Raw genomic sequence first — 18,893 nt, forward strand, 5'->3', positions numbered from 1 at the left:
TCTCTGGTCAATTGAGCTGTTTAATCATGAGAGCCAAGTATTTCATGTTTGAGGGCTGACTAGAGGCTATACCTAGAAGACCTCCTAGCTAAGCTACGATAAAAGGAATTCTCATGAAATCATCGCCTGACTTATTTACTTTTCTTTGACCCCCCAAAGTCTTTTTACATTGTTTCAATTTTGATGTGTGTGCTTATTTTGTATGACTTGGGTTTTTTGCTTTTCAAGGAAAAGCGCCCACATTGGGAACCTCTAGGGCTCTAGTACCATAGGCGATACATGTGAGTGGAGTACCAAACCAAGCTGAGGTTTCTCTTCTAGCTTAAGATTTTACATTGTGGCACTTTGATTTTTTTGTTTGTTCATTTTCAGCATTTTAATTTTGTAACTTTGGGGGGTCATATAACATTGTTACCCTCCCCAGGCTCATCACACTAGTAAACTCCCTTTATAATACTTAAGCTAAAGGTCAATAGGGACTAATCCCACTAGAAAGCCCTAGTACGTTGCACACAATGCTGCCTAAATCGGACTAAGAGCCTAAGTAACCATAGATTATTAGGAAGACATTCCCCATGGTATTAAGAGAAGATCTCTAACGCCTAGCTTGGTCAAACTAGCTTAGTCGGAGTGCTTGCTTTTTCAACCTAGACAAGTGATTATAACAAAAACTTACATTGAATTTAATGTTTGATACTAAGCAAAGGCACTGAATAATATTATGCTACCAATTACAATTAAAGCAGACAAACATCGATGCAAAAAAGATAAGGGGCAATTCTAATGGACAAGAAACGCTTGTTTGTGTTGATGATCGCGCTTGATTTGAAAAGTGGATGAGAGAAAGATTCCATGAAGGTCCAAATCCTAACCACAACAACACGTTCCTGTACACACGAGAAAACACAAAGAATACCTCTAGGAGGCACATCAATGGGAAGAAAGAACTTTGCTAATCACTAAAATCTAAAACAGAAACACTCCTATCGTACTAATCTTACCTACCCTCCATCACTTGACTGATGAGGATCAAAGGTGTTTGATGACATAGGGTTTCGTATCAGTGTACCAGATGTGAATCTATAGGTCTGGGTCAATGTTTTGACTTTTATTGTGCATACTTGTTTGCTAATTGCTCTTGCTCTTTACTATTTTTCTTTTTTGTGAGTATAAGGCTTTATATATACATTCCCTAAGATCGGAAATCTCAAGGGTCGGGGAATGAAGGGTAAGAGGTAAATAAATCAATAGGCTGACGTGAATGAAGACTTCCCCCCTTCCTTGGGTAGGTCAAACTGTTTGCATTTCATCCCCCTCTAATGTTACCCAGGTTGTCCCCTATTTCCCCAAGTGTCTATGGTTGCTTCTAGGTGGACCCAATCCACATTGTTCGACTCAGTCATCCCAGGTAGTACATTCATATAAGGAGAATCTTCCCCAACATCAGTGTCCACTTTAAAAGTGTAACAATACTGCAATGGTGCCGAGTGAACTATGGTGTCAGATCTATGATCAATTATAAACTTGTTTCCCAGGGGATGTGCTCGACCAGTTACAAGATCCACTCGAATGACAGAATCTTGGAACTGCAGGTAGAGATGGTTTTTAGACCAGTCATGCACCATTTTTTCTTCCCTCATGAAAGGACGTCTTAAGATCATCTCCGATGCCATAGTATGCTTGGAGAAATCCATAAAAATGAAGGTAATTCTTATTTTATGTCCAAAGACCTTGATCTTGAGATCTTCTAGCATCCCAATAGGTTTAATTATAGACCCATTGGCCATCTTCACTACTATGGTTGTGGCTGTAAGGTGAGGTCTTCCCATAGTTTCCCAGCGTTTTTAGTCACAATGCTAACCCTAGAACCACCATCAAGGATTCCCTTCACACTTAATCCCTTAGTAGTGATTGTTATGGTCGCATTGGATTGATCACCCTCAAAGTATTGTCGCAACTTGTTAACAGGTATTTCTATAACAAGGTTCTCATCTAGGTTGGGTTGTGGATCTAAGTGTTCCTCCTCTATTGGCATCTCCCCAGCTCCATCCATCTGTGCAAATTGTGGTGGCCCAAACTTTAGTTCTCCATTTAGGAAAGCTCGAAGAGCTAAGACTAGCTCAGGGTCTTTATATAGTTTGGACATGATGCTGGTTCTAACTTCTGAAGACATGAAACCCATCAATTTGGCAATGTTTAATGACACCTTTTGGGCTTCAGTCCCTTGACATGGGGAAGATGGGACCTCCATTTCTTCTATAGGATCAGGTAGTCCCTCTGTAAACATTCTTTCCATCAAGAAGGGAGTACGCCCACTTTCCCATCACTTTAAGTCACTTTCTTCTTGGATGACACTAGGTATGGCTAAGGGTCTATGGACTTTAAGTCACTTTCTTCTTGGATGACACTAGGTATGGCTAAGGGTCTATGGACTTGGTGAGGTTGTTGTTGCATAGGGAACATGGTGTCTGTAATCTGGATCTACCTAGGTGTTGCCTAGGTGTTGGTCCTTAATTGCTTCACTCGCTCAATCTCCTCTATAGGGTTTGGATAAGTTCTTATCTTCTTCTTGGATCCTGGCCATTGTGGCTCATGAAGATCTTCCTTGTTGGTTTCTATCTTAGTGGTTATTTTGGTCTCCATGGTTTCTCCTGAATCAGAATCCTCTTCAGTGTCATTCATATATACGGGGTTGTCACCATTCCCTATGTTGGTCTTTGAACTGGGTCTGACTTTGCTGCTTTTTGCGATCTCTTCCTTCGTATTTTCTTCTTTTTTTGAGATTGGGAAATTGATGTTGTGTCTCTTCCTCAAGAATATAATTTTGTTTTTAGAGCATCGATCATGTGAGTACGTTTACTGGTACCACATGTTTACTTTGTGATGGATCCTTGGTAACGTCAATCAAGTTTAATGGCATGATCTTCGGTGCATTTGGATTATTTGGACATTGGGCAATCAAATGATCTATGCCACATCGATTACCCACGAGTATCGGCATTGTAGACGTGCTCGATTGATTGGTTTGCATCAGTGTGGCGTTCTTTTGTAGCCTTGAAGAGGTGGTCTCTTAGCAGTGTAATTGATATTTTGGCCTCTTACAGCAAGAGCAGCTACTTGATAGATAGGTTTGACTTGTCCCCAATAGTCCTCCATGTAGTATTGTGGACTTTCTTCAAGCACATCCATCCCATAGGCAATATTAGGATCTATATCTTCCTCACAGCCTTCCAAACAAGCAATAGATGACTCACAACCCACTTGATTCACAGAAGTGATTCTCGGATGTGGTGGTTGTGGTCCTAGCACTGGAGGTGGTAAGGGTGTTGTTTGAACAACATTTTGGGTCCTAGGGACCATTTGTTGTGACGTTTGTTCAAGAGGTGGGGACGGCATCAATGCAGGCACTCGAGGTGTATCTGCCCATGCTAAGGTTGGTGGTGAGATCTGCTAAAGTCATCTCAGATATCTTTGGCTCCTTAGCAATAGGCTTTAGGGTCATTGGCTGATGCCTCGATGCTTGCAAGCTAATGGATTTAGGCTCAACAGACACTCTTTCTCATTGAATCATTCAATTATCCTCCAATTGGATCACATTGGTGGTGACTGCTTTCCAAGTGGTGATACCTCTAATGACTAGGCCATCGTAGATATCCTCATGTCGTAATCCCCTAATGAATCTATCAAGAAATTGATTCTTATTGAAGTGCTCATTTGGATTACAGCGAGAATTCAAATGCTTTAAGCAACTAATAAAGTCTCTCATCGACTCTCCTTCCTCTCATTGGGCTTTCTGGAGCTGAGAGGCAACACCCCAAAGCACTCCCTCTTGTATGTATTCTTTCAATAACAGTATCCTAAGAGTAGGGTAAATTGTTTCTCTTCCACCCGTAGGGTTCTATACCAATCCCCAACCTTCCCACTTAAGGTTAGGCTTAAAGCATTACTCTTATGCAGGTCATTGTGTTCTCATAGAGAATCGCATATTTGTTCAAACACTTCGATATGCTTTCTCACATCCCCGTCTCCACTAAATTCTTGTGTGAGCTTGGATATTTGTACTACTTTACTTCTAGGTTCTCTATCAGGCGTGTTACGCATATTCTTAGCAATAGATCGATCGATAGCTTCAGAAAATGTTGCCAAGTCACCTAAGTGAGCAGGCACCGTGGGTGAAGGCGCTTCAGAGACTACATGTGGAGTAGGTATTGGCATTCGGCTTGGTGCATAGGAAGCCCTTGGGTTCCATGTTGGGTACGATTTTGTACCATGTGGTGGGCCAAATATCATATGTGTGGCCTTAGGCATAGCAGACGTCGGATGTGACATGCTAATGCTAGCCGTTGTTGTCCCATGGAAATAAGAACTTGGGTGTTGTGGTTGTGGAGCATAGGTAGTTGAAACAATGGGAATGGTAGGGACTACATGAGTACGAGGACCTATAGGTATATACGATTGGTACACACTTGTAGGTACTGTTGCAGGCATTGAGCTACCATGTAGTGGTGCTTTACTAACAAATTGTATGTGGTTGTGACGAAACCAGTGTGACTTAATGATAGCAGTTTGCCTTTGAATTAAGTCCGACTTTTAGGTTCTTTTTAGTGTTGTTGTGTTTTGACAACGACCCAAAAATCATGTTAAACAATCTAGAACTTATCTTGTCCTTGACAAATTGTCTGGTGTTATAGCGGAAGCGTAATGCATGATGTGGTGGAGTTCAATCCCGGGGTGATCACTTATCAAAAGCTTCCTATATCACGTGCGTTCAAGAGGTTATTAATAATACCTCAATATACATACTATATTTACACGACGTGCCTATTTAGAAAACCCCCACCCCCCTCTGTATGTATATATTTTGATACATTTTGATCTTCTAATAATCCTCTCCGGTTAACTCACGTGATAGCATACACATTCTAAAAAGTGACCGCCCCGGGAGTTCAGTCCACTTGGCTAGCATGCCTTGCATGTAAGGTTGTAAGCCCTTGGCTACTATGACGGTCTCAAGCGCGAGAGCCAAAACCATAAGTGCGTTGCACATTCTGTAGTGGTAGTGATACATCATAACGTGATGTCACTATGCCTAAAATGGGAACATATTTTTTATTGTACCAGTTCCCCAAACTTGCGTGCCAATGCCCTTGATGCCAAGTCAATGGGCAGTATCTTAGCACGATCTAGAAGCCTTGCTTCATGTGAAACTAGCAAATCACATTGCTTTGCAAAACAAAAAACGTAAATATGTTTTCATGAAAAAACAAACAAAACATAAATTTGGCTAACCTGGTTGTCATGCTGTAACCAGTTGTCTTGAGATACACCCGTCTGGTATGTAATGAAATAACCTGCAATCATATTGCCAATTCTCGTGCCAAGTTTGTATGCTCATAGCATAGTTCAATTGAGAGAATCTTCAATGCAAGATGCCCAAATCGTAGTCAATAGACGACGTACAAAGATCATGGCAAACGAGAATTGACCTTGTCAAGCAATTTCAATTGAGATTGGCTCACTTTTGATGCTCGCCGGCTTCTAGAAGCGGTGATAAGAAGTCGGCCATGCCGAGCTCTATGCACCCTTCATGAAGTCGAACCACAGGGTGTGCCAATCTCCTTGAGATTCCATGGGCATCAAAAGTGAGCTGCTATTGACCCATGCAGCAGATCAAGACTGCAGGTACTCAAGGCATGCTTGAGTCATGTTGGCAGGTTAAGCATTGGTTCGATGCCAACAAAATTTTAATGCTTAAAACAATTGTCACAATCCATGCTTGTGATTGGAATGCCTAAAGTGCACTCCCCTTGATTGCATGCAAGCCTTGTTTGCCTGAAATGTTATGTAAATTTCAAAGTAACAATGCAGCATGCACATTATAGGCATAATTCAGTTGCATGTGCAAGTGATGATCATGCATGCTAGCAAAACTATGCAAATGAATGGAGATTGATCACTTGTACAATAGCCTTGCTGGGACAAGAATCACTCATCATGTTCAAACAAATTTTCCAAACAACTTCAAAAACAAATGCATACCTCATTACTGACTTGTGCCGACTAACCTTGCTAGCCGCATGGCCGTGACGAGTATTTTCAGAAATTCCATGCAAGGCCAATCTCGGCATGGCCATACTCATGGTCAGCTTCACAAGACAAGAACTGCTCATTGAGACTCCTCTAAAAACCGTTGTTCAACTTGTAATTTGTTACCCATGTAAACTATAGAATTTCCACCCAATTGGCCTTGCCAAGGGTAGTCGCGCGAGATCATTACATAGCTGATAGATCTCGTGCATCGCAAACCTTCACAATGTCGGATAGACTCACCTGTTGCTTGCCTGCCTTAACAAGATCATCGCTCTATCAAAATTGCGGCAAACCATGGCAGCCCAAGATAAGAGGATTGTCCTTCACTGCCCTTACGACCTTGCATGCAGCCCAAGGTGAGAGGATTGTCCTTCCGAGGAATTGCTGTGGAATAAGGCCCTTAGGGTGACCTTAGGGCACCCTTAGGGAGCCCACCTTGTGTAAGCCACCGTGAGGAAACGCATGGCGATGGTGGGTCTGCAGTGCAGGGAAGGAGAGAACGATGGTGTCGCCTGCAATCCACGAGGGCTTAAGCTCCTATGTCAAAAAATCTCCCCCTTCGCAGCGTGAACTCTGTGAGCCAAGCTGCCTGCGTTTTTGTGGTGGTTGACCCCGAGATTGTGTCTTGCAAGCGGGTATTCCCACTGCCGCTGTTTCAACCCTCCTCAGGGGACAATTCCTACGTGACCTTCGACTCTTCGTCCTTGACTTGCTCTCCATGACGAGAGAGAGAGAGAGAGAGAGAGAGAGAGAGAGAGAGAGAGAGAGAGAGAGAGAGAGAGAGAGAGAGAGAGAGAGCATGCAAAACTTTATGCGAGACCTCCATCTCCCCTCTTCCTTCTCCCACGTTGCTCTGATACCAACGTAAGGCCTAGGAAACTGTGATACCGGATCCACCACCCTATGTATAGACCGGCTCCTAGCCCTAGCCATCATATGGATCCCCAGTCCACACTGGTCCAATTCGAGCCCCTGGCTCAGGTCCCTAACCCTCTAGGCTTAGGATCCTTGTCCCAACACCACCTCAGGGACAACCTACGGGACAACATAGGCCATTCAAATGGTGTGCCATTGAAGGAACATGGACAAATCATGAGACAAACAAGTGCTAATAAAGCCCAAATATGATGAAATATCCAATATGTTCCAATGAGATCACAAGGACAACCTCTGTTTGATATCAGCCAAATGTGAAAGATCAGGGTGATACGTTGTCGAGAAATTTGCGGTCTTGCCACGAAAGCGTCGGGCTTTTGGCTGTGAGAGTTTGTGAGAGAACTCCAAAAACTATATGAATGAGTTAAACCATAGATGCCATGAAATATAGGGTTTGGAAGGAAGTGCAATCAAAGAAGCTTCATTCTTTCTCTCTTGTACTCACACACACAAAGAAAGAACACAAAAGAGAATATCAAAACAACACAAAGATGAAAACATCAAGGCTATGGTCATATCGTATCATGGGTAATATGAAAGGGTTAATAGATGAGTTAATGGCGTTTAATCTTTGCCGACCAAATAGGCTACGAATTGTTCTTTGGAATTGTAGTTTTGTGCTCACCATAATATATATGTTTTGTCTAGTGATTGGGATTAATTGTGTGTACAAATCCTCTTGGTTCATAGCAAGATAACTGCACTTACATCAAAAGAAAAGTTATAGTCTATAAGAGGTGGTATGATGGGATCCAGTGAAAGAAGTATTTCATTGAGCCTTTCTGGACCAAAGAGAAACACTATACGTTGTTGAAAGTGTATTTTACGGCTAATCTATACGTTAATTCTAATAGACTGCACATAGTGGAAGCAATAGAAATTCTCATCATGTGGATTATTCATCTAGGATAGTATGTGAGAATGTAGATATGAGAGAAGTGAAGAGATGAGAAGTTTCCCTCCCAAGCCCTATTCTTACCCGTAGGCAATAAGGATGGAGAGAGATGTACCTGTAGCAAGGAGAACCTAGAATTTGTAGAGAGAATGAATTTCTAACAGTGTGAGAGATAGGTTTGGTTAAGGAGATGAGATTAGGTATATAGATGCTAGATTAGAGATGAAAAATAAAACAATAAGAAATCAACAAAGTACTAATGTAGAACACATCTTACTTGTCAAACCCTTCGGCACCATTTTTTATGGAGAGAGAAGAAGAGGGAAGAATTCAACTTTGATTGATACACCAAATCCAAGACCTTCTTTGATTAGAGTTGATCTCCCAAGGATAGCTTACAAGAATGGATAGTCTTCCTCTAGAAGAAAGTGTACGCTTAGGCTTATATTAATGGCTAAGTACAATTAAGCATTACTACTCACTCCCTCATGAATTCCTCTCATCAATGGCTTGAATGGCTTAAATGCTTCAATGGTTTTCAAGGAAGAAGAGGTCACTTTTATAGGTGAGTGGAACCCCCAAGGGTTTACACAAGAAAAGAAGAGCCAGTGTGAATAGAAACTGGAAATGTTGGAAATGAGCTTCTTTGGCATCCAGTTCACCTCTATCTGCAGTGATCTTTCCCACACAACCATAACGGCAAATCACCTCATCGAGAAGGAATTTTCACACAGCTTCTGTGGTTTTATCTCTTAATGCTCTTCCTTCAACCTGATTAGTTAGGTCCTCTCGTGCAAGAACCAAGTATCTCATCTGCCAGAGTCCTAAAGGCATTGTGACTAGATCCACAACCCATTTATATTGCATGGCCAATGGATATGTAAGGTGCAATTCATCACAATTTCGGACATTTGAATACATTTGACAAGTTACACACGACTCTACAAGCTGAGATACATCTTTATACATACCCTTCCACCAGTATTTTTCTTTCAACTTAGAGAAGGTTGCCCACACACCCCTGTGTCTAGACCATAGACTCTCATGAAACTCTTGCATGAGCTTTACTCGAGTCTCTTTTTTACATATAACCCGTTGTGGTATAGCACCCTTTTGTTTAGGATGCTTCCACAAGTAACCATCCCTCAAAAAGTACCCATATGCTTTCCTGCATATCCTCTTGAATTCTTGTTCAGACCAATCATCCTGTTTTGTTAGAGTACTCAAGTAGCTTCCAATAAGAAGCCAATCACCTTCATAAATATCTTTCAAGAACAATTCAAGTGAATTAGTCATGCAGACATTGTTACCTTTGACATGAGAGATAGAATAGAACTTTGTGCCTACATCATCTCCCTCATCAATCATTTGTGACTCATCTTCATACCTTGCCCTTGATAGCATATCTGCCACTGTATTGTCTTTACCTGCAATGTGCTTCAACTCGGGATTTGAGGACTTAATGTAGGCAATCCATCGCAACATAGCAATGTGTGGCATCGAGCAGCTTGTAATCATCCCAAGAAGTGGTAGAAAATCTGTTTCTACAACCACACATGCACCTATTAGGTACTCTTTTCCATTTTTCAAGGCCATAACCATGCCCCATAGCTCTCTCTTCATCTATGGATTCTTTCATTGGTGAGCACTTAGTACCTTTGCTCCAAATCTTACCACATACCTGCGTCCTTCTTCGTCATCGTGCCCTATTGCCCATCCAATCCCTATAGGGCTGGTGTCTACTGTCACTATTACTGGCCTCTGACACTCATAGTCTACCTTTCTCAAAGTTGGTGCTGACTGGAGCAACTCTTTTAGCTTTTTCATGGATTTTACATGTGCTTCTATCCATTTAAACTTTTGATTCTTTCTAAGCAATTGCTAAAGAGGATCAGCTACATGTGCATAATGTGGAATCCAAATAACATAGAAGACACATGCTTCCAGAAACCTTCTAACCTCAGTGATGCTAGTGCATGTTTCTTTCATTCTTTGGATGGCATCTACCTTTGCTGGACAAGGTTTCCTACCATATGGCCCGCACATGTGCCCCACAATGAGCACTTCATTGACACCAAACATAGACTTTTTCCCTGACAATGTAAGATTCACTTCTTCCAACCTAGACAAAATTTTATCACAATCATTTATGTGATTTACCACAAACCTGCGACATCCCTTGAGATCCAAAGCTTCATCTTTGTCAATTTCTTCACATCCTTTGATAGGTAAATCATCAATGAAAGGCATTGTGATTTTAGGAATAAAGTCACGTAAGACCTTATTCATCCCATTCATCAATGTGCAACCGAGTTGGTTGCTCCCTATGGCAAGGTACACATCATTACCAAACCCAAAGGTGTCCTCATGGTTGTCAAGTCTTTGCTTTCGATTGCAAGTTGAAATTGATCATACCCTGAGTAGAGATCCCCCATCGAGTAGATTGCTCTTCCTGCAAACACCTCTGCAAACTCATCCGCAATTGGACATGTACCTACATTTCTAATTGTCACCTTGCCTATTGGTTTCATATCTTGGATGAAGCGTAGAGAACCATTCTTCTTTGGAACTATGAACCACCTGTTTCAGTATGGAGCACAAGAAGGCTCCAAAATTCCCATTTTGATCTTCTCATTCAGTAGCTCCACTAACTTTGGCAAATGAGCCTTTGGAACCGGAATAGGCCGCAGATTCCAAGGCACGTGAGATATTGTGAAAATTACCATAGGAGCTACAATAGAAGGATCAAAACATCCTATCTCGTGTGGCTCAAATGCAAAAGCCTTACCATGTTTTGAAAGCATTTCTTTGAAGCACTTTGTCTCCTCCTGTGTTAGAAACTCCTCGCAACCGATCTGCAACTCTTGAAAAGACTCCTTTGTGAAGGTATGCCCGATTCCTTAAACTTGGTTGCAAAGAAGTTTGATCAATCCTTTCCTTGTTGTTGGGTGGTAAGGGTGAAGCTGCTGGTTTCACCTTCTTTGCTACACTCTTGTATTTAGTTTCAACATGGAATTATGGGCCAACTATTTGGTTTTCTTTAAAGGTTTCTATCACTTGATACATTTCCATAGAGCAAACTTCCACAACTTCATTTTCAAGATGCAAATTAGACCCCATTGAAGGGGATCGGGGAGCACCACAGACAGAGAGTGAGAGAGAGAGAGAGAGAGAAGGAGACACACACTATGTGGGTGGGGAGACTCAAAGAGTGAGCAGCCCCCTATACACTTATGCTATGTATAAGGTATACAAGTCAGTGGGCGCCCAGACTCTGGGCGGCCGGGCAAGGCACAGGCGCCTATACCCCAACAACCTCCCACTTAAAGGCGATTGTGCCTTTAAGCAAGGGAACCTAGTCTAAAGACTAAAAAAGGTGAGAGAAAACCGCTCTCAACCGATGCCCACTGGCTGGCTGTGATTGTGTGCATCCGGCTGTCCTGCTCCCGTGTAAGTCCATACACCACCAGACGTACCGCACACGTACTGCAAGTATGTACGCAATACCTGCAAACCTCCCCTATGCTCTATGCCAAGATCAGTCATCGAACGACTGATCAACCCTGCTGCAAATGCTCCCACTGCAGCTGCTATGTCGGGCCTCGAGATCAGCATCTCGTACATGAGACCACCGAATGCCGATGCAATGCTAGCGGGCCCTGCTAGCTCTACGGAGCATGCATCAACATATATATCCCTGGCAATAGGCATCTCTGAGTGACAAGGCGTGTCAGCCACATGCATCTCTTGACTGTCCGCAAAGAGAGCGTAGATAGTGCCATCTCCTTTAGCTCCTGCCACTGATCGTCAGACATGTACCTGTCGTGCAACCTCAGAGCAAACCAGCTGCTCTAGGTGTCTGCTGGAAGACATATCCTGCACAACTATATCCCCATGCTCACTGTCGAGCATAGAAAGGAATGACTGCATAATTGCTGACATCTCAGCCTCCTCTGCAATCATCCACTGCAAACATGACCACTCAATCTGCTGTGACTCACTAGAGCTCTCATGCTCTAACTCCGTATGCATAGACTCTTGCAAAACGTCCTCCTGTCGTGACTCACTAGAGCAAGACCGCTCTACCTGTCTATCCTGCATAGAAGTATCTAGCACAACTGAGTCTCTGCTTTGCTCAGTCACTAGCAAAGCATGCATGTCTGACTCTGTCACCTCTCTATGTGACTGCTCAAGTCGTGCCCCAACCGTGTGCACAACGATCTCACTACTCTGCACTCCATGCAAAGCATCCTGCAACCCACAAGCAAAAGAGACTCGCCTGCTCTCTCGCTCTCTACCTGGCTGCATGATCACAGAGACAACACCGTCTCTCGCGTGATCCACATGCAATGGGTAACCTGTACCACTCCTGGCACCTCTCGCAATCACTAGCGAACCCAAATGCATCACAAAATCTCGCTCTCGTAGCGAAATCTGACATCCACAATCTCTTAGCTGACCAATCGAGATCAAACTCACTGTCAAATCTGGTACATAGCGCACATGTCGTAACAAGTAAGATGCACCACTCGGTAATGACAGTCTCACATCTCCTGCACCTGCTATCGCATGCACCGATCCATCGGTCAAACGTACACTGCCAAGCATCCCGCTAGAATAGCTACAAAACCATGCACGATGCGGCGTGACATGAAACATAGCATCTGCGTCTAGCAACCACTGCGAAGGGAGTGCACTATCTACATGTATAGCATCTCGTGCATAGCTCGAGGTAAAAGTGACATCCCCGTCACTAGTATACTTCGACACTACATCTGCCTCAACTGTCAAAGCAACTGAGTCCATGGCATCACTACATACATCTCTGAGACTGCCATGTCTCCTACGATGTCGCATACGACGAAAACAACGCCGTCTAACGTGTCCAGAATGACCACAATACCAACATGTCACTTGTCGGCGTGCTCGTGAATGTACATGTCTCACACGAGTCCGTGATGACTCAGATCTATCATACATATCATGTAATCTGCGCCAAAGTGCTCTCGAAGTAGTCTCATACATAACAAGAGCATATACAGATTCCGCAAGGTGCAAAGAGAGCGTAGATAGTGCCATCTCCTCTAGCTCCTGCCACTGATCGTCAGACATGTTTGAAGGTCTACCTGCATCACCACTCAATGGTCGATGCAACCCTCGCTGTGTCAATGCATCAAGCATACACTCTCTCCATGCTGCAAAGTCTGACCCATCAAACACGCGCATCTGTGAGAGGTCACAATCTAATCGATCACCTGTCTCTGCCATGAGCACAATGTAGCAAACTAGAAAGCAAAACCACCTCACCAACAACACCTGGAAACTGTCTACAAATATGGCCAGAAACACAATGTAAAACCTGTGAGACACACTCCAAAATAGAGCTCCCGCAATGTCAATACAAGCCTCGCCTGCTCTAGTATCACACTGCAATCTGTGAGCTAATCACCAAGCCCACACTGTGCGGTATCGATGCATATACACGCACAAATCTCCCACATGCAGAGAACACCGCACGCAAATGTTGAGTGCAACCCGCAATCTCTACCTAGATCGCATAAATGATGCGCATAAAACTCCTGGAAAAATTTCGCCAGAGTTTCGTCAGTAAAACGGCCACAAAACCAGTAACCAAACTGACTGCACGCTCAAAACCATGAGCAACCAAAGCGCATCAAACCGTACTCCAAATGCATGCACCAATCTCCACACTTTGCATACATCATTGCAAACACCTGCAAATCTAGTACACAAATATCTGCTCTACCTGTGACTGCCAAAAAACATGCTCGAGGCATACATTGCCGAGCTCAAAATGCAATCACATTAGTCTCCCTGAGCATCAAACCACATAAGGCATACATCGTATCCTCCCACCTGTGAGGAAACTTGCAGCAAATATCACTCTCACATCTGAGAGCAAACCATGTGTGGAATCCTCGACACACAATAAACAACTGCTGCTGCAGAAAATTCAGCATTCAGAATTTTACAATTCTGATATGACGAGTGCGTCCGGAGAGTGCCAAAACCCCAAGGTAGACTCCTGGATCATATGTATCCGAGTCCGGGTGTGAAAGCTATGCCAAAAACAGTGTTTTTGGGACCCGAGAGTGCACAAATAAACTTGCTGCTGTACCTGCTGTAATTCAAAGCATAATTTCAGCAAATAGACATCACCATCGCGTCCGGAGCGTGCCAAAACCCTGACCTAGACTCCTGGATCATGTAGATCTGACTCTGTATGACGGAGCTACGCAAAAAACTGCGTTTTAGAGCCCAAAAATGGCAAAAACGAGCTGCACACAGTTTTGAAGCTGCTCCTGCTCCACTCTACGTGATGCAATGTCCTCTCAATGCAAGCTCCAACACAAGAGCTCTGCCACAACAGCATCCAAGCACTCGAATGTCAAGCTCTCCTCCGCCGAGCACTTCTCTAACGAGCTCCACTGAGCTCAAAAGCTCCTCTCACCAAGGAAGCCGCAACCGCCTCCTCGACCAAGCTTGACCACACCAAGCTTCTAAGCTCCAAAGACAATGCTCCTCAAGCTAAAATCGCTCTCCGTGAAACTCCACCATCGAGAGCGAGCGAGCTATCGCCTCGAAGCTCTCAAAGCCGTCGTGCTCTCCGCGGTCACCATAGCTCTGATACCAATTGAAGGGGATCGGGGAGCACCACAGACAGAGAGTGAGAGAGAGAGAGAGAGAAGGAGACACACACTATGTGGGTGGGGAGACTCAAAGAGTGAGCAGCCCCCTATACACTTATGCTATGTATAAGGTATACAAGTTAGTGGGCGCCCAGACTCTGGGCGGCCGGGCAAGGCACAGGCGCCTATACCCCAACACCCATTATAGCATCAAGCTCACCCATAGTATCTACAAACGAAACTTGTTCACACAAACCCAAAACATTTTTAGTAGGCTCTAGCAACGCACTCTCTTTAATGCCTATCTGTGCATTATGTACATATTGCCTCTCACATCTCTTCAAATCTTCAAGTTTTGTAAAACATACTGATCCATTCCTTGTTACCAAGGAGCTCGTTGAGAAAGTTTTACCTATTTTTGGATCAGGCGAGACCCTTTTTCTTTTTGCACCATTGCAATCCCGTTTTACAATGGTACTTGGCCAAAACCCATCATTTCTCTATGAACATGAAACTCTTTGCTCACCTTTGGTAGATGATGTTCTCTGAAGTTGTCACAATTTCTTTCATGGTTTACACAAACTGTGAGAAATTGGACAACTCGTTTACCATCTTTGCTACGTATCCTAGCATATGCTGAACCATCATCCATCACCTTTGTTTCCATTCGAACTCCCACGATGTAGGGTTGTCCAAGGATGAGATGATATGAAGATGTATCATGTACAAAGAAGTTTTGGTCAATCTTAAAATCACCTATTATCACCTTCACACCTGGACAAGTTGCATACAATTCACCGGATGAATTGTTTGCCACTTTTACCATCCAACCATGATATGTGTCCATCGGCCATTTGCACTTGTTGTAGAGACCCTTTGACATTATGTTTATTTCTGAACCATGGTCAATCAAGGCAACAAATGGCTCTTCAAGATCACCTACCTTGACCAAAGTTTCTGTAGTAGCCCTTGCTCAGTGACTTCGTGAATAGTAGCTCCTAGGAATAGCTTCAACTTCTTCATCATCATTTGAGAAATGCACTTGCTTTACTCTCCCACTAGATTGGTAGCATCCTACCACAGCTCCATTCTCCTTATTTTGCAACTGCATCCCTTGTGTCTTCAAGGTTTCCCCTTCAACCTGTGGACGAGAAACTTCAGCAAGAGTTTGCCTCTTCCTCTTGATGATGTCAATGATCTCCTCATGGAATTCACGCTTTGCAATGCCAAGAACTTCTCCCAGAGTAAACTCAATCTTGGTATTCAAGATCCTTTCCTCCAAGACTTTCCTTAAATCTGTAGCAACCTCAATATCAGACTGTAGTTTATAACTTGGGCCTTTTGTCTTACCTTTTGTTGGCTCTTTCTTCTTTCCTGTTGTAAACTCCTCCATGAATACTTCAAGTGGAGGTGCTCCTTGTGTCGGGGGTGCTTGGGAACGCATTTGAGTCACTTCTTCCCCCACTTCTAGAAGATCCTTTTGATGGTCCTTCATCATCATTCTCACGTCTGCGCTTCTCTTCTACAATAGCCTCATTTTGTTGGCATTTTGTAATGTAGGCATGCACTGACAATGAGTCCATTGGATCATTCCATCCTGTTTCTAGACGTATGCAATCACCTGCTTCATGTAGAATCTCTTTTGTACGCTTTCCCTTTTTAGCTAATTGCATGACGTTTGGCCACATTTGACCATGATGGCCACTCACCTCTTCATCACTAAGATAAATTTTACTCCATAAGTAGCTGCCTCAACTGAAGAGGTGGCATGGTTAGTTTCCATAACTTCAAGTAAGGTTTGCATTCCCCCCTTCCCAAAGTTAGTTCTCAAGGGTAGACCTGTCTCTTTTAAGTGTATTTTACCATCCTTAAAAAAGACAACATCTTTTGACAAAGCATCACTAAAATCATCACAATCCCTTCTTACATGATCTGTACTATCACACCAAATACATCTATTAACAAACCCTTCTTTGGGCTATTGCCTTTGCCTAGGAAGTGGCCCTCACGGTTGGCCTTTTTCTTCAAGCTTTTCAAGCTTCACCTTCAAGTCACACATTCCCTTCACAAGCTCATCTAGCATGGACTCATCAAACTTAGAAGCGATAAAAGTAGGCTTTACCATTTGTCAGAATTTGAGGTGGAAGGACTTGTAGTGTTTACTACCATCTTGTCCCTTCTTCTTTGTCGTTTGGCAAGCAGTGAGACAGCACCTTCAACCTCATTCCAGCCGGTCTTTAGTCCTTGCTTAGGATCTTTATCTTCAAGAAGAAGCTCCAAATTTTCTTGAAACTCTTTACCTGCAGCTTGTAAGAAAAGATATGTCTTCTCTACATCTAGTGTGGCCCTTTTTGTCCTGGTGAGTTGTGCATAGCGTCGCTCAAATTTCCTAAGTAGCTCTATTATTGATAGTCCTTGCTTTGGATTGACCACCCATTCTAAGAATGTCCTTTTGGTCACTCTCTCAGAGTCCTCCATGAAATATTCCTCCTTTAAAGCTACTTTGAGTTCTTCTCAATCTCTCGCATGCCCATCTTTAATTGCCTTAAACATGTTCCCTAATTTATGGAGCAACAACTAGCTCAAAGCTTTGAATCATCTCACCTTCTGACACACGATGCAGCTCCACCCCCTTCACATACTCGCGCACATACTTAGTTACATCTTTTCCATTGAAATGATCCATTCTATTGACGACCGCTTGTATGGCTTTGGTTGATGAAATCTCCCTTCTTTCAGTGGCATGTTGTTGTTGCGTGAACATTGCAAATGCTTGAAACATTTGCATTGTTGTTGGGTCAAAATGCATACCCTGTTGCTCAACATGATCACCCATGGTTATCAAAAAACTCTCACCCTCGCAGATTTGTGTCGGGTTCACCAAAAATATGTCGCGAAATTTGTCGTCTTGCCAGGAAAGCGCCGGGCTTTTGGCTGTGAGAGTTTGTGAGAAACCTCCAAAAACTATATGAAGGAGTTAAACCATAGATGCCATGAAATATAGGGTTTGGAAGGAAGTGCAATCAAAGAAGCTTCATTCTTTCTCTCTTGTACTCACACACACAAAGAAAGAACACAAAAGAGAATATGAAAACAACACAAAGATGAAAACATCAAGGCTATGGTCATATCGTATCATGGGTAATATGAAACGGTTAATAGATGAGTTAATGGCGTTTAATCTTTGCCGACCAAACAGGTTACGAATTGTTCTTTGGAATTGTAGTTTTGTGGTCACCATAATATATATGTTTTGTCTAGTGATTGGGATTAATTATGTATACAAATACTCTTGGTTCATAGCAAGATAACTGCACTTACATCAAAAGAAAAGTTATAGTCTATAAGAGGTAGTATGATGGGATCCAGTGAAAGAAGTATTTCATTGAGCCTTTCTGGACCAAAGAGAAACACTATACGTTGTTGAAAGTATATTTTACGGCTAATCTATATGTTAATCCTAATAGACGGCACAGAGTAGAAGCGATATAAATTCTCATCATGTGGATTATTCATCTAGGATAGTATGTAAGAGATGTAGATATAAGAGAAGTGAAGAGATGAGAAGTTTCCCTCCCAAGCCCTATTCTTACCCGTAGGCAATAAGGATGGAGAGAGATGTACCTGTAGCAAGGAGAACCTAGAATTTGTAGAGAGAATGAATTTCTAACAGTGAGAGAGATAGGTTTGGTTAAGGAGATGAGATTAGGTATATATATGTTGGATTAGAGATGAAAAAGAAAACAACAAGAAATCAAAAAAGTAGTAATGTAGAATACATCTTACTTGTCAAACCCTTCGGCACCATTTTTTATGGAGAGAGAAGAAGAGGGAAGAATTCAACTTTGATTGATACACCAAATCCAAGACCTTCTTCGATTAGAGTTGATCTCCCAATGATAGCTTACAAGAATTCCTCTAGAAGAAAGTGTAGGCTTAGGCTTATGTTAATGGCTAAGTACAATTAAGCATTACTACTCACTCTCTCATGAATTCCTCTCATCAATGGCTTGAATGGCTTGAATGCTTCAATGGTTTTCAAAGAAGAAGAGGTCCCTTTTATAGGTGAGGGGAACCCCCAAGGGTTTACACAAGAAGAGAAGAGCCAGTGTGAATAGAAACTGGAAAAGTTGGAAATGAGTTGTCCCTGCATGATGTGGGCAATACAAAAGCATGACATTGCTCCTTGACAAAGTTTTGTAATCATGCTTGCAATAATGCATTAAAATAGGGGTATCTTTGAGAATCATTCAAGCTAGTGTCCCACTAGGATTTGATTTCTTCCTAGTAGCTATTTTAAAAAAAATAAAAGAAAAATGCAT

At 42.7% G+C, this 18,893-nt stretch overlaps 1 protein-coding gene across 1 annotated transcript in view; it reads right to left on the reverse strand.

Moving 5' to 3' along the window:
* LOC147441673 (uncharacterized) overlaps positions 1-18,893 on the reverse strand; it is a 31,970-nt gene that overhangs the window by 613 nt on the left and 12,464 nt on the right. The window lies entirely within an intron of this gene.

The sequence above is a fragment of the Adiantum capillus-veneris genome, chromosome 15 (assembly GCF_014529385.1).
Source record: "Adiantum capillus-veneris isolate H3 chromosome 15, ASM1452938v2, whole genome shotgun sequence".
Lineage (NCBI taxonomy): Eukaryota > Viridiplantae > Streptophyta > Polypodiopsida > Polypodiales > Pteridaceae > Adiantum > Adiantum capillus-veneris.